The sequence below is a fragment of the Bubalus bubalis genome, chromosome 2, assembly GCF_019923935.1.
Source record: "Bubalus bubalis isolate 160015118507 breed Murrah chromosome 2, NDDB_SH_1, whole genome shotgun sequence".
Lineage (NCBI taxonomy): Eukaryota > Metazoa > Chordata > Mammalia > Artiodactyla > Bovidae > Bubalus > Bubalus bubalis.
In genome coordinates, this window is record NC_059158.1 from 81,786,922 (window position 1) to 81,802,375 (window position 15,454).

At 37.6% G+C, this 15,454-nt stretch overlaps 1 protein-coding gene across 1 annotated transcript in view; it reads right to left on the reverse strand.

Moving 5' to 3' along the window:
• The window catches only part of LOC123464681, a 573,326-nt gene extending 560,023 nt beyond the window's left edge, over nucleotides 1-13,303 (reverse strand). The window contains exon 1 of the mRNA XM_045162086.1: nucleotides 13,164-13,303. The gene's annotated coding sequence lies outside the window, so the exon portion shown is untranslated. The remainder of the gene's footprint in view (nucleotides 1-13,163) is intronic.
• Between the last annotated feature and the right edge of the window lie 2,151 nt (nucleotides 13,304-15,454).

Here is a 15,454-nt window from a genome sequence, read left to right on the forward strand (position 1 = left end):
GTGGATATTCTGTTTTTAATTCCTTTGCATGGAACCCACAAAGTATGTATAAACTTAAAGTTGTTAAGAATTCCCACGTTAGATGGGCAACTTGGTTATAATGTCAGTTTATATTTTATAGCACCACTAACTCCTCACTCACATTCATAAGTCTCCAGAACTTAAAATCCACTCATAGCCATTAATTTAGACCACAGTAACTAGAGCATGTATGGATGTGAGAGTTGGACTGTGAAGAAAGCTGAGCACCAAAGAATTGATGCTTTTGAACTGTGGTGTTGGAGAAGACTCTTGAGAGTCCCCTGGACTGCAAGGAAATCCAACCAGTCCATTCTGAAGGAGATCAACCCTGGGTGTTCTTTGGAAGGAATGAGGCTTAAGCTGAAACTCCCCGCGGAGTTTCAACAACCTCATGCGAAGAGTTGACGCATTGGCAAAAACTCTGATGCTGGGAGGGATTCGGGGCAGTAGGAGAAGGGGACGACAGAGGATGAGATGGCTGGATGGCATCACCGACTCGATGGACGTGAGTTTGTGTGAACTCTGGGAGATGGTGAGGGGCAGGAAGGCCTGGCGTGCTGCAATTCATGGGGTCGCAAAGAGTCGGACACGACTGAGCGACTGAACTGAACTATAGTACAGTGTTCTGGTATAAGGAAGGCTCTCCTTATTGACCCTACTCAACTTTATGTATGCTTGATACACAGTGGATTAGGCATTGTCAGGGATTTTTAAGTCAATTGTCGAGTCAGACACTAAGATAAAGCCTTTAGGAGTAGGTCTTAAAATTTAATGACTGATGGAAAAACCAGATATCTTCCCACATATTCCATGAAGAAGTTACACCATACACTTGCCTTTTAAGCAAATGCGTCTGTGCAGTGCAACAGCCTACACTGCCATATATGGTGGTGCTGGCTTTGATTTCACATGAGTTGGAGAAAGCCCTGGGACTTGGTGATGGACAGGGAACCCCAGCGTGCTGCAGTCCATGAAGTCACAAAGAGTTGGACACAACTGAGCGATTGAACTGAACTGAAATGAACACAGTAGGCAATAGTTTCTTTAAATATTAGCCATACTATTTTAATTTGAAAATACCAACTACACTGAGAAATAATTATTACTTCTGCATTCAGAGGCTTGCCTTTAGTATCTAAGTAGAACTAATATTTAGAGAATCTCACATATAAAAGGATCAAAGGACTTCTACAATTTTTACCTTTAGTATTATTGATGGTGTTTATATCATTTTACATCTGAAGATGATTTGGCTCATTATTTAATGCATTACTCTAGTTGAAACTAAAGATATGAAAGTGTTTGCATTTCTTTAGGTATTTGTACTGCATTAAGAAGTCAAAAAGGGTCAAGAGATTTATTCAGAGGCAAGAAAAGGAAGCAAAATTAGACTTTCATATAATATATGGATATTTGCAAACTACTCAGTCATTCATTCATTCAACAAATAGTCACTGAGTTTCTACCAGGCACTGTGTTAGAAAGTGAAAATATAATGATGAGAAAAATCAGGCACAGCCTATGTTTTTCAGACTCTCATGCTCCAATGGAAGAGGAGGAGATACTCATAGTTGAAATAAGCTTCAGTACCCTCCACTATACTTGATACACCATAACAAAAAGAAGATGTGGCCAGTCTTACAATTCCTTGTACCTCTAGTACTTCTAATAGTGTCTATCACATGGTCAAATTCAATGAATACTGGATAAAGGTATGAATATAGAAATATTAAGCTTCATGGAGAGATAAAGCCTGAAAAAATGAATTTTGGAATAAGTGCATGTGATTGCCTCTAGGCAAATTGCCTACAGAGGATATAACCAGCCCTCAAAAAACAGAAGCTGAGTGTAAAAATATTGAGAAATTCTAACTTTAATAGATGGATTCAGTTCAGTTCAGTTCAGTCACTCAGTCGTGTTCGACTCTTTGCAACCCCATGAACCACAGCACACCAGGCCTCCCTGTCCATAACAAACTCCCGAAGTCCACCCAAACCCATGTCTATTGAGTCGGTGATGCCAACCAACCATCTCATCTTCTGCTGTCCCCTTCTCCTCCTGCCCTCAATCTTTCCCAGCATCAGAGTCTTTTCAAATGAGTCAGCTCTTCGCATCAGGTGGCCAAAGTATTGGAGTTTCAGCTTTAACATCAGTCCTTCCAATGATTATTCAGGACTGATTTCCTTTAGGATAGACTGGTTGGATCTCCTTGCAGTCCAAGGAACTCTCAAGATCTTCTCCAACACCAGAGTTCAAAAGCATCAATTCTTCGGCACTCAGCTTTAAGATCCAACTCTCACATCCATACATGACTACTGGAAAAAACATAGCTTTGACTAGACAGACCTTTGTTGGCAAAGTAATGTCTCTGTTTTTCAATATGCTGTGTAGGTTGGTCATAACTTTCCTTCCAAGTTGTAAGCATCTTTTAATTTCATGGCTGCAATCACCATCTGCAGTGATTCTGGAGCCCAGAAAAATAAAGTCAGCCGCTGTTTCCACTGTTTGCCATGAAGTGATTGGACGGGATGCCATGATCTTAGTTTTCTGAATGTTGAGCTTTAAGCCAACATTTTCACTCTTTCACTTTCATCAAGAGGCTCTTTTGTTCTTCTTCATTTTCTGCCATAAGAGTGGTGTCACTGCATGTCTGATGTTATTGATATTTCTCCCAGCAATCTTGATTCCAGCTTGTGCTTCCTCCAGCCCAGCGTTTCTCATGATGTACTTTGCATATAAGTTAAATAAGCAGGGTGATAATATACAGCCTTGACGTACACCTTTTCCTATTTGGAACCAGTCTGTTGTTCCATGTCCAGTTCTAACTGTTGCTTCCTGACTTGCATACAGGATTCTAAAGAGGCAGGTCAGATGGTCTGGTATTCCCATCTCTTGAAGAATTTTCCACAGTTTATTGTGATCCACACAGTCAAAGGCTCTGGCATAATCAATAAATCAGAAAGAGATGTTTTTCTGGAACTCTCTAGCTTTTTCGATGATCCAGTGGATGTTGGAAATTTGATCTCTGGTTCCTCTGCCTTTTCTAAAACCAGCTTGAACATCTGGAAGTTCACAGTTCATGTATTGCTGAAGCCTGGCTTGGAGAATTTTGAGCATTACTTTCCTAGCATGTGAGATGAGTGCAATTGTGCAGTAGTTTGAGCATTCTTTGGCATTGCCTTGCTTTGCAATTGGAATGAAAACTGACCTTTTCCAGTCCTGTGGCCACTGCTGAGTTTTCCAAATTTGCTGGCATATTGAGTGCAGCACTTTCACAGCATCATCTTTCAGGATTTGAAATAGCTCAGCTGGAATTCCATCACCTCCACTAGCTATGTTCATAGTGATGTTTTCTAAGGCCCACTTGACTTCACATTCCAGGATGTCTGACTCTAGGTGAGTAAGCACACCATCGTGATTATCTGGGTCGTGAAGATCTTTTTTGTACAGTTCGTCTGTGTATTCTTGCCACCTCTTCTTAATATCTTCTGCTTCTGTTAGGTCCATACCATTTCTGTCCTTTATCAAGCCCAGTTTTGCATGAAATGTTCCCTTGGTATCTCTGATTTTCTTGAAGAGATCTCTAGTCTTTCCCATTCTGTTGTTCTCCTCTATTTCTTTGCATTGATCACTGAGGAAGGCTTTCTTATCTCTTCTTGCTATTCTTTGGAACTCTGCATTCAGATGCTTATATCTTTCCTTTTCTCCTTTGCTTTTCGCTTCTCTTCTTTTCACAGCTATTTGTAAGGCCTCCCCAGACAGCTTTGCATTTCTTTTCCATGGGGATGGTCTTGATCCCTGTCTCCTGTACAATGTCACGAACCTGTGTCCATAGTTCATCAGGCACTCTGTCTATCAGATCTATTCCCTTAAATCTATTTCTCACTTCCACTGTATAATCATAAGGGATTTGATTTAGGTCATACCTGAATGGTCTAGTGGTTTTCTGTACTTTCTTCAATTTCAGTCTGAATTTGGCAATAAGGAGTTCATGATCTGAGCCTCAGTCAGCTCCCGGTCTTGTTTTTGCTGACTGTATCGAGCTTTTCCATTTTTGGCTGCAAAGAATATAATCAATCTGATTTTGGTGTTGACCGTCTGGTGATGTTCATGTGTAGAGTCTTCTCTTGTGTTGTTGAAAGAGGGTGTTGTCTATGACCAGTGTGTTCTCTTGGCAGAACTCTATTAGCCTTTGCCCTGCTTTATTCTGTAGTCCACAGCCAAATTTGCCTGTTACTCAGGTGTTTCTTGACTTCCTAGTTTTGCATTCCAGTCCCCTATAATGAAAAGGACATCTTTTTTGGGTGTTAGTTATAGAAGGTCTTGTAGGTGTTCATAGAACTATTCAACTTCAGCTTCTTCAGCATTACTGGTGTAGAGAAGGAGAAAAAAATGTATGGAGAACCACCACTACCATTTTATCAACTGACAGAAGTCAGACAATTTTTATTAAGTTCAACAGATCAATCATTCTATATGTTCAGGACTAGGAAACGATTTAGAAATACTTACAAGCACCAGTAACTTTCATCAAGTAAGTTCTAGTTCTCCAAGTTCTTGATCTGTCTCTCCACACATCCTATCATCTAGTTTACAAGGCCAGAGCTTGTCAATTCACATTAGAATCAACTTGAGACGTAAAGATGTATGGATTTATGCCCAGAGAGTCTGATTTAATTTTTCTTGAATAGAGTACCTGTGACTGAGAATCACTTTCTTGGGGGCATGCTGCTGCTGCTGCTGCTAAGTTGCTTTAGTTGTGTCCAACTCTGTGCGACCCCATAGACAACAGCCCACCAGGCTCCCCCATCCCTGGGATTCTCCAGGCAAGAACACTGGAGTGGGTTACCATTTCCTTCTCCAATGCATGAAAGTGAAAAGTGAAAGTGAAGTCGCTCAGTCGTGTCTCACCCTTAGCAATCCCATGGACTGCAGCCTATCAGGCTTCTCCGCCCATGGGATTTTCCAGGCAAGAGTACTGGAGTGGAGTGCCATTGCCTTCTCCATCTTGGGGGCATATTCTTGAATATTCTCTTCTAGGTGGGTATTAACAATAATTACAGCAGCTTCTAGTCACTCAGTTTATAATGATATTTTTAAAATTTCTGTATTATTAATTATATGTGACACAACCATAGGTTGTTAAAACAAAGCAATAATGAAACTAATTTATGCAATTAGAAAACATTAATTATAAGAAAAAATTTCATTATTGTCTTTCAAAAAAGCCACTTTCTTAAAATTAAACTACTGTCATACTTCCTTCCAATCACTTATCTTCCTTCGCTGAGCTAATGGAAATGGTATTCTTTTGATGTTCAACTTTCAGTTCATGTATCAGGTTAGTGTTCTTATTGATTATATCAACATACTGCTATTCCCAAAACATTCAAATTGCAAGTTTAACCTTATGTTTGTTATTTTCTTTATGTTGCTGTTGCTGCTGCTGCTAAGTCGTTTCAGTCGTGTCCGACTCTGTGCGACCCCATAGACGGCAGCCCACCAGGCTCCCCCGTCCCTGGGATTCTCCAGGCAAGAACACTGGAGTGGGTTGCCATTTCCGTCTCCAATGCATGAAAGTGAAAAGTGAAAGTAAAGTCGCTCAGTCGTGTCCTACTCATAGCGACCCCATGGACTGCAGCCCACCAGGCTCCTCTGTCCATGGGATTTTCCAGGCAAGAGTACTGGAGTGGAGTTCTTTATGTTACTCTGATTTCAATTATTTTTTCCATATATTGCCCTGAAAACAATATTGTATTTTAGCTTTATTTGCCATCAATTTTTAAAACATTAAACACAATGAGAATTAACTTGCAAATGTAATGTGATTTGAAGTATTTGACATATTTGTCTTCTCTCCCAATATCTCCCTTAAATCCTTGCTATAGTCTCACATATAGCACCATCCAAGGTTTACACTGTTTTAAAAGTATCTTTGTACCTCTCTGTTAAAATACATATGCCTTTGAGAAGGACACAGCCCTAAGCTGTAGCAGTTATTAGTCCTTGTTATGAGGATTAATTTGTCAACTGTCACCTTAGAAAGTGGAGTGCAAGCCTCACAGTCTATCATAGAAGAGGTAAAGTTTAATGAGCGATCAAGGCTTTTAGAGATATAAAAGTAAAAAATGTTACTGCCAAAAGAGGGCACAATGATGGCATCCTCAAATCAAGGAGCCTGCATCACCAGAGGCCCTGGTAGTCCTAGGATGTCTAGAGAAGAGACAAATATAGGGGGAAAAAAATGTGGCACAAAATGACCTGAGACAGCAGAGATGAGATATGTAAAAGTTTGTCTACATTCCAGTTGTCCTTAGTTTAAAATTCTCCTTTAGATAACACTGATAGCTAAATGAAAAAGAATCTAGCATGGAAAAATGACTGAACACTCTTCCGCTTTCACTGTAAGCCACTCCATGAGAAGAGTCAGTGCACTGTGGTGGAATGAATAGATTTGACTCACATGGGCCTGGGTTTAACCATACCAGCACAGATATTAAATGGTTATGTGAACTTAAACAAGTTATTAAACTTTGTTCTCTTATATGAAAAGTCAGAAAATTGAATGTAAAACAACTGAAGCATATTTAATGCTCAATAAAAGGTGGCTTATTTAAAATTTACAGCAAGGTAGGTACTCTGAATTAAAAACAAAGCTTTACCATCTCATATGTAAAGTGTAAAAGACAACATGAACTCTAAGGATATATAAACCAATTCTTATAAGACTGCATATAAGGGTGGGTATGTACTGTCTTACATTGGCAATAATAACGTGAATATTGCTACATATATTCAGTAGTAGATATAAGTGTTGATTCCTTAGATAGAATATGGGACTTCCTTTAGACTTTTTAAACAGAAACCGTGTTTATTAACTGCCCCATTCTTGCATGTTTCCTAAAAAACAATGGAAAGTGTTTCATTAAACACCCTTAAATGTCTCAATGTCTACATGGAATTTTATGAAATGAGGTATAAAATGCCTCTCATCTAAAAGCACATGGGTACAACTGCAGAGAATGTCATTTAAAATTTTAACTATTTTTTTACTTGCAGGTAACTTGACTAAATATAAACCTTGTACCACATAGTACTGTATCATATTTACTGACTAAAATGCAGTTATCTCTACCTTTATTTTTATTGCTTATAGTCACATATGTATTTCCTACACACCTTATTTCTTTTTTAAATCCAGAAATATTCGGTTCTGAAATATACTGAAATCATTTCTTCATAAAATATGCTTTAATTTTCTAATAATTTTGTTTTATTAGATACAGTGATAAAATTATCTGAAACACTTTATAGAAAGTAGACTTTACTGGAATGAATCAGTACAAGGTAAAAACCATCTGGAGACAGAGTCTCTGCCATATATTAATTATGCTCCCCACCTAAATTGGAGTTACCAAAAATAAACTTAAAAAACACAGGAATTTAGTTCACCCTCTACAGACACGAGATCCTTCGTTTGGGCCACTCTGTATTTTGCCATTTTTTCCTATGAAGAGTCAAGTTAAGTGACACTGATCTATTCAGTAAAAACATTGAGAAGCCCCAAGAAGTGGGCCAAGTATCCTCACAATTTTAATTCAAAAACATAACATTTGGTAAACTTGCTTCATTTCATAAAAGGTCAAACATCTGCCAACATCTGTTTATAGCAGCAGTCGGTGGTGTGCCATTATCCAGAACCTAGCTAATGGGGGATATTAGCCCACTGCTATGCTATCTGCTTTAAGAAGAAACGTGGTTGTAGCTTCTTCTGCAGCCTAGAATTTAATGCATCAGCCACAGGATTTGTTGTTCTCACATTTAATTTTAGCAAAAATCACAAGTAATGGGCAAGAAAAGAGAAAAATGTTAAGGTAAGAAAAAAATCAGTATCTTAATATGCAGTACAGTTATATGCAATTCATAATAAATGTAGTAAAGGTTTCAGTGATTTTCAAAAACCAATATTTTACATCTTCAGATTAAATTTCCCCATATCATCTTTTTGATTCTGTTATTCTTGATCTTGATCTTTTCAGCTGTAATTTGTACAGGAATAACAGCAATGCTAGCATTACCAGCAGCTACTGCTTCTGTGAAAAGAAATGGCAAAATTCTTTCTTAAGAGTAACTTGCCTGCTTTTTACATTATTCAAGAACTCAAAATAGGAGAATGCTTTATAAATCTAGGAGACAAACTGTGCAGTCCATAGGTTAAGGCCCTTGACATAGAAATAAAAATCTTTAAAAAAAAAAAAAAAAAAACCTTCACCTTCAAATATCATTTTTATAATATAAGCCAGTGAAGAGTACATTAGAATATGCCACTCAATCAAGTTGTGAGGTTTTGAAAGGCTAGGATTCAATAGGATACTGCATCTTATACTAAGTGGATAACACTTTTAATCATTTCCCATGACAGAAATGTACAGACAAGGGAGAAAAAAAATGCTATTTAAATGGGAATTTTTGGAAATATAATAAGTGGTATTAAGATACATTTTTATTTCAGATCCTAATGTAGCAATTGTTTAAGAAATGCCTCTAGTTTTGGCAGAAACCAACACAATTCTGTAAAGCAATTATCTTTCAAATAAAAAGAGTAAATTGAAAATTGAAAAAAAAAAATTTTAACGTCTCTGTATTTTGTGTTCAGCTGAGTAGGATAAGAACATTTAACCTTTTTTATTTGTTGTTCAGTTTTATTTATAACTCTTAAGAAAAAGATACTGTTTTTTAGTATTCATAATGATAAACTGTTTTATCTTATCAAAACTTCATTTTTCCAGTTATCTCAAATCCTACAACTTCTCATAATGGTCATTTTCATTTGGATACATGACTTACAGATCAGAAAATAGTTCTATAAAACAAGGCCAAGACAGCTTAAGAATATGTAGACATATATGTGCACATATATGTGCATATATAGCACATTATATTTCAATGAGATGATAAAAGGAGGGCATATTAAGAAACAAAAGCTTTTCAAAGAGGTTGGGAATAATCTTTCAGTTAATAAATGCATTCAGATTAATAGAGATATAAAGATGAGTTCACAAAGGTTTTCAATCTTTAAAGAATTTAGAGTACTTTTACCACAAAATATATAAGTAAGGTACTACGGGAAAAAAGAAAAAAGCATGAAAATATAAGTAGGAAAATAACTGTAAAGCCATTTGGATCATATGCAGTTAAGTGAAGGAAAAAAAAAAATCTGTGTGAAGTTGGGGAGGTAAGAATGTCCAAAACAGAGTTTAAGACTGAAGATCTGTCACCTAGGATAAGGTGACATTTTCATTATTAAAAAGTAATCACATTGCTAGTTTAATAAGGAGTTCCAAATAACCAAGGAAAAGCTGTGCATTATATTTTTAAAAAGTTGAATTTACAGAGATGTAGTATTTAATGTCCTCATCCCAGATGGTGCAACAAACCAAACACACAATCTTAAAATTTGTCTACTCTACTGGGATCCACGTTTCATAACATTATGCCAACACTATGCAAGATGACAATGTAACCGAGCAGGACCCAATGAGTCCTTCCAGAATAAACCCCACACCCATGTCCTCTACCTTTCTTTTGCTATAGAAAAACTTTAGTCAAAGAATAAATTTAATAAGAGAAATGAATTAATACAGAAAGAAAACAGTCAAGCAAGACAAAATAATAATAATTCAGCCATCAAACAAAGCCAAGGACTTTCAGTTCTTCCTCAAATACTTTAATATTCTGAGTGAGCCATGTCCTTTGAGCTGTCTTGCAGACACTAAAACCCCCACCAGGTGGAAGAAGTTAACTATATGCTGCCCACATGCACACAGAACCCAGACCAGCTGAAACCAGAAGGTTGATGATGCTGATTCCAATCACCTCACCAACCAATCAGAAGAATGTCCATGACCACGTCCTGCTCCGTAAACACTGTCAGACTCCTCACTGCCCTCTAGGGGAGGAAGGACAGTTCTGATGGCATTAGCCTGCCTGGGGCCCCCCTTTGCCTGGCAAAACAATAAAGCTAACTGTCTCCACATTTCTATTTGGTATTAGTGAACAGAGGCTGTGTTTTGGCAACAACAATCCCCAAGGAAATCCCTAACAACTGAGTTTAAAAGCCAACCACTAAATGAAAATCAAGTGGATCCATTAATGAAAAAGAACGGATGCTTTCTAGTCCTACCCCCAGAATCATATAGTATGTGATAGTCTGTAGCCAAAAGACTTAGCAATATTCAAGACCAAATTACCTTTTGAGTGATAATATTAAAAAAAAAAAAAAAACCTACACCTATTGATCAGAGAGTCAGACTCATCTACCAGAGTTTTTTTCCCTTTGATTTTATTTTGCACTTTAAATTAAAACATGTGAAATCTTCACTAAGTAACCACTGCAACAAGTGGTTTTACATACTAGAAGAATCTTCAAAGGCTGATTAAAGCCTAACTACAGAAGCCAAGTTACCCTCACACTCACTAGGGGAGGAGAAAGAAGCACAAACACCTTAACTTCAACCTTAGTCACACTTAGAGTCTTTTCTCAGGTCATTTACTCAAAACCAGAAAAAGATATTAGAAGGACTTGGGGCTTCCCTGATGACTCAGTGGGTAAAGAACCTGCCTACAATGCAGGAGATATGGAAGAGGATGCAGGTTCGATCCCTGAGTCAGGAAGATCCCCCGGAGAAGAAAATGGCAACCCACTCCAGTATTCTTGCCTGGAAAGTCCCATGGACAGAGGAGCTTGGTGGGTTATGGACCAGGTTACAGTTCATGGAGTCACAAAGAGTTGGACATGACTGAGCAACTAACCATAGCACCTGAAATTATGACATCCCACAAGAACATATGAACTATTGCATCATAACATACAAAAGTATTCATTAAGGAATAATAATTATTGAGTAATCCTATTGCTCTTGCTTCTTCCATTCTTTTGTAGAGTGTATTTTAACTTTGCTTCTTTATGAACCTCTCTTCAGGTACCTCATTTCAAAGCATGGTAGACTAGTTAGGGAATAAGGAAGAGAATGGATGAAGAAAAAACATAGGAAAGGAGAGGAAGGAAACAAAAGGGGATCACAATGATCAATTAGGAATATATGCTACAGCAAGATGTTTTAAGTTTGTTCTTTTATAATAAAATACAACTAAATTGAGTCAATAATTTTGTTATTGTTGCTTTTGCTTCATTTTTGTTGTTGCTGTTGTTGTTACTGGTTGATGGGTTTTTACTTCTTTAGCTAACTGGCCTGTTAACCACTCCTGCCCTTCATGTAGTCTACTCACCCTCTGTGATTTTCAAAGTGTGATCCTCAGACCAGCAGTATCACTATTACCTGGGAACTTGTAAGAAATGCAAATGCTCAGGCCCTACTCCAGACTTAAACAGAGACTTTAGGGGTATTGTATCGTGATCTGGTTTCAACAATCTCTCCGGGAGACTGATACATGCTGAGTTTTCAGAAGCACTCTTTTATACATCTATTTTTCTAAAACACATTTCTCACCATGCTCATATTCCTCTGCTTAAAATTCTTCAACATTTTCTATTTTATCTTCAAAACACAATCCAGGCTCCTTCTAACATAAAACCCATTGTGTGGCCTGATTCATATACTTCTCCTCCACCCTCACCTCAAATCAACACAGCATGCCAGCCACACTGAAATTCATTTACTTCCTCTTGTTACCTATGCATATTGCTGTTTGATTATTGGATAACCCTACATATTCTTTTAGATCCAGAACATTTCTAGCTACTTTGCCCTCAGTGATCACCTTCTGCATTCACTTGTCCCGCAGTCATCACCACAATGTTTACCCAACAACACGTATTTAGGCATTTTCTCTTCATTGTATTCTCTTATCACTCTATACATGTACCTGTAGCACTTTGATTTTCTAGACATGTTTTTAAATTTGTCTCTTTTGAAGGGAAGCAGAATACATCAGCCTAAAATATGCCATTTGGCATACTGATTATTCTGATTTAAGTCACTTGAGAAACAAGAAGGACACTCCAGACACCCAAACATTATCCCCTGGAAAGCAAGAAATAAAATCTGTCATGTGAAAAGTAACCTGCACTGTATCAGGAAGGTGGGGAGCATCTCTAACACCAGAAACAGGCGATTTAGAGTCAAGAAGACTTTACAAATAAACCTTGTTAACTTCACTAAATTTACAATCACAAACTCAACTTCTGTCTTGTCAGTCTTCACAGATGTATTGTCTAAAAGATCTAAGAGTCTGCTGCTTTGATCACTTGACTCATTTTTATGGGGTCCCTATGCATACAAAATTAGTATGGAAGTATTATTATGCAGTTATCAATATGTAACTGTTAATCTGTTTTATGTTAATTTATTTACTGGACCAGCCAGAGAAGCTAGAAGGCAAGAAGGGAAAATTTTCCCTCCCTAACTCTTTCACATAGAAAAATATTAGAGGAAATGAAATTTAACTAATGATGTTCTTCTCATTCTTGCATCCCATCTGCCTGTCACATGTAGGGTTGAAAACTGCTTCCATTAATGAACTATAGCTACAAAATTTTCAGTGATTAAACATCACATATTGTATAATCTGAACTTTCCACAATAATTATGAACAAGAAGGAAATGAGCTTTTAGTTTAATCCCACACAAGTCAACAAACAAGCAACTAAAGATATGCTTGCAAAAAAAAAAAAATGGATATTTTGGATTAAAAACAATGGAAGCAACCACTTCTAAATTGTATTCTGAATTTGCAATTATGTAAAGGGCCAAGAATCAAGTAGGATCAGGAAACCACAGTTGTAAGCAGGTTCAGAAGTTGTGGCTAAAGGTTTTTGCTAATCTCACCTCTACTGGACAAAGACAAGACCCTAAACTAGAACAACACAAGACATGGGAATTGAGAACTCTGAACAAAACAGGGATTGTAAAAAGCAACACACTGAAAGAAAGGACTGAAAAAATATGTTACAGCCAAGAAAAACTTAACCTTGTCTGTCTCATCTTGGACTTACAGTGAATAGTCTCAAGAATATTTAACAACAGGCTTCATTCATGTACATTTATAGGGTGAGAGTACAGTATCAATGTTGTCAGGAAAGCCACAATGCAAAAAACTAATGAAAAGTAATCAAAACTCACAGTTTTAGTTCCAACATGTCAGGAGTTTGGAAGTTATCATGGAAAATCCGAAAGCCAGCACTCTTCTTAGATCCATCAGAGATCTGAGGTCACAGGGCAAACTGCTGCCTTGAAAGCTGAAGAAACAGGTGTCTATAAAGAATCACAGCTGAGGTCGGTTTAACAGCTGGAACTTGTACGTACCCTTAAGTAATAATTGACTAATAGAGGCTGAGTGTGGATTAAAGATTAAAAATTCCTGGGGACCTACTCTTAGGGGCGCCCCCATACTTTCATGGGTTTCACCTTCACGAAACTCCAGTTCTTATGGTCAGGATTGGAGAAAACTTCACTCGTGCTTCAGACAGCCCTAGATTAAAACAGGCTCAGAGCATTATCCATCAAAGAGACCTGACTCAAGGGAAATAGTTACTTTATAAGGGTTTTAGCTGATCAAGGGGAAGAGCAATTCATTTGGACAACTTCATACCCTCTAAACTTCCTAATTTACTTAGGAGAAACAGAAGTCTAAGAAACACTTTTGAAAATCAGTCCAGCAACTCAGGTCCACAAAAACATAAAATTATTTCTATTGTTACATGCTTCAAATGCTTCTTCCCATTCGCATTTGAGTATGTCCCTCATTTCTTTCAGTAAGTCTGGCAAGATGGTGGACTGGTCATAGCAAACACCCTCTTCCAACAACACAAGAGAATACTCTACACATGGACATCACCAGATGGTCAATACTGAAATCAGATTGATTATATTCTTTGCAGCCAACAATGTAGAAACTCTATACAGTCAGCAAAAATAAGACCAGGAGCTGACTGTGGCTCAGATCACGAACTCCTTATTGTTAAATTTTGATTTAAATTGAATAAAGTGGGGAAAACCACTAGACCATTCAAGTATGACCTAAACCAAATCCCTTACAATTATACACTAGAAGTGACAAATAGATTCAAGGGATTAGATCTGATAGACAGAGTGCCTGAAGAACTATGGATGGAGATTCATGACATTGTACAGGAGGCAGTGATCAAGACCATCCCTAAGAAAAAGAAATGCAAAAAGGCAAAATGGTTCTCTGAGGAGGCCTTACAAATAGCTGAGAATAGAAAAGTGAAAGACAATGGAGAAAAGGAAAGATATGCCTATTTGAATGCAGAGTTCCAAAGAATAGCAAGAGGAGATGAGAAAGCATTCCTCAGTGATCAATGCAAAGAAATAGAGGAAAACAGTAGAATGGGAAAGCCTAGAGATCTCTTCAAGAAAATTAGAGATACCAAGGGAACATTTCATGCAAAGATGGGCTCAATAAAGGACAGAAATGGTATGGATCTAACAGAAGCAGAAGATATTAAGAAGAGGTGACAAGAATACACAGAAGAACTATACAAAAAAGTTCTTCATGACCCAGATAACTATGATGCTGTGATCACTCACCTAGAGCCAGACATCCTGGAATGTGAAGTCAAGTGGGCCTTAGAAAGCATCACTGCAAACAAAGCTAGTGGAGGTGATGGAATTCCAGTTGAGCTATTTAAAAATCCTAAAAGATAATGCTGTGCAAGTGCTGCACTCAATATGCCAGCATATTTGGAAAACTAAGCAGTGGCTGAAGACTGGAAAAGGTCAGTTTTCATTCCAATCCCAAAGAAGTTTGGTGCCAAAGAGTGTTCAGACTACTGCACAATTGCACTCATCTCACATGCCAGCAAAGTAATGCTAAAAATCCTCCAATCCAGGCTTCAACAGTACGCAAACCGTAAACTTCCAGATGCTCAAGCTGGATTTAGAAAACACAGAGGAACCAGAGATAAAATTGCCAACATGCACTGGATCATAAGAAAAGAAAAAGAATTCCAGAAATTATCTACTTCCACTTCATTGACTATGCTAAAGCCTTTGACTGTGTGTATCACAACAAACTGGAAAATTCAAGAGATGGAAATTCCAGACCACCTTATTCGCCAAGAGGTGAAATTTTTCTCAAGAGAGAAATCTGTATGCAGGTCATGAAGCAACAGTTAGAACCAGGCATGGAACAACAGACTGGTTCCAAAGTGGGAAAGGAGTATGTCAAGGCTGTATATTCTCACCCTGCTTATTTAACTTATATGCAGAGTACATCATGAGAAATGCCAGACTGGATGAAGTACAAGCTGGAATAAAGATTTCCAGGAGAAATATCAATAATCTCAGATAGGCAGATGACACCACCCTTAAGGCAGAAATTGAAGAACTAAGGAGCCTCTTGAAAGTGAAATGAAGAGAGTGAAAAAGTTAGCTTAAAACTCAACATTCAG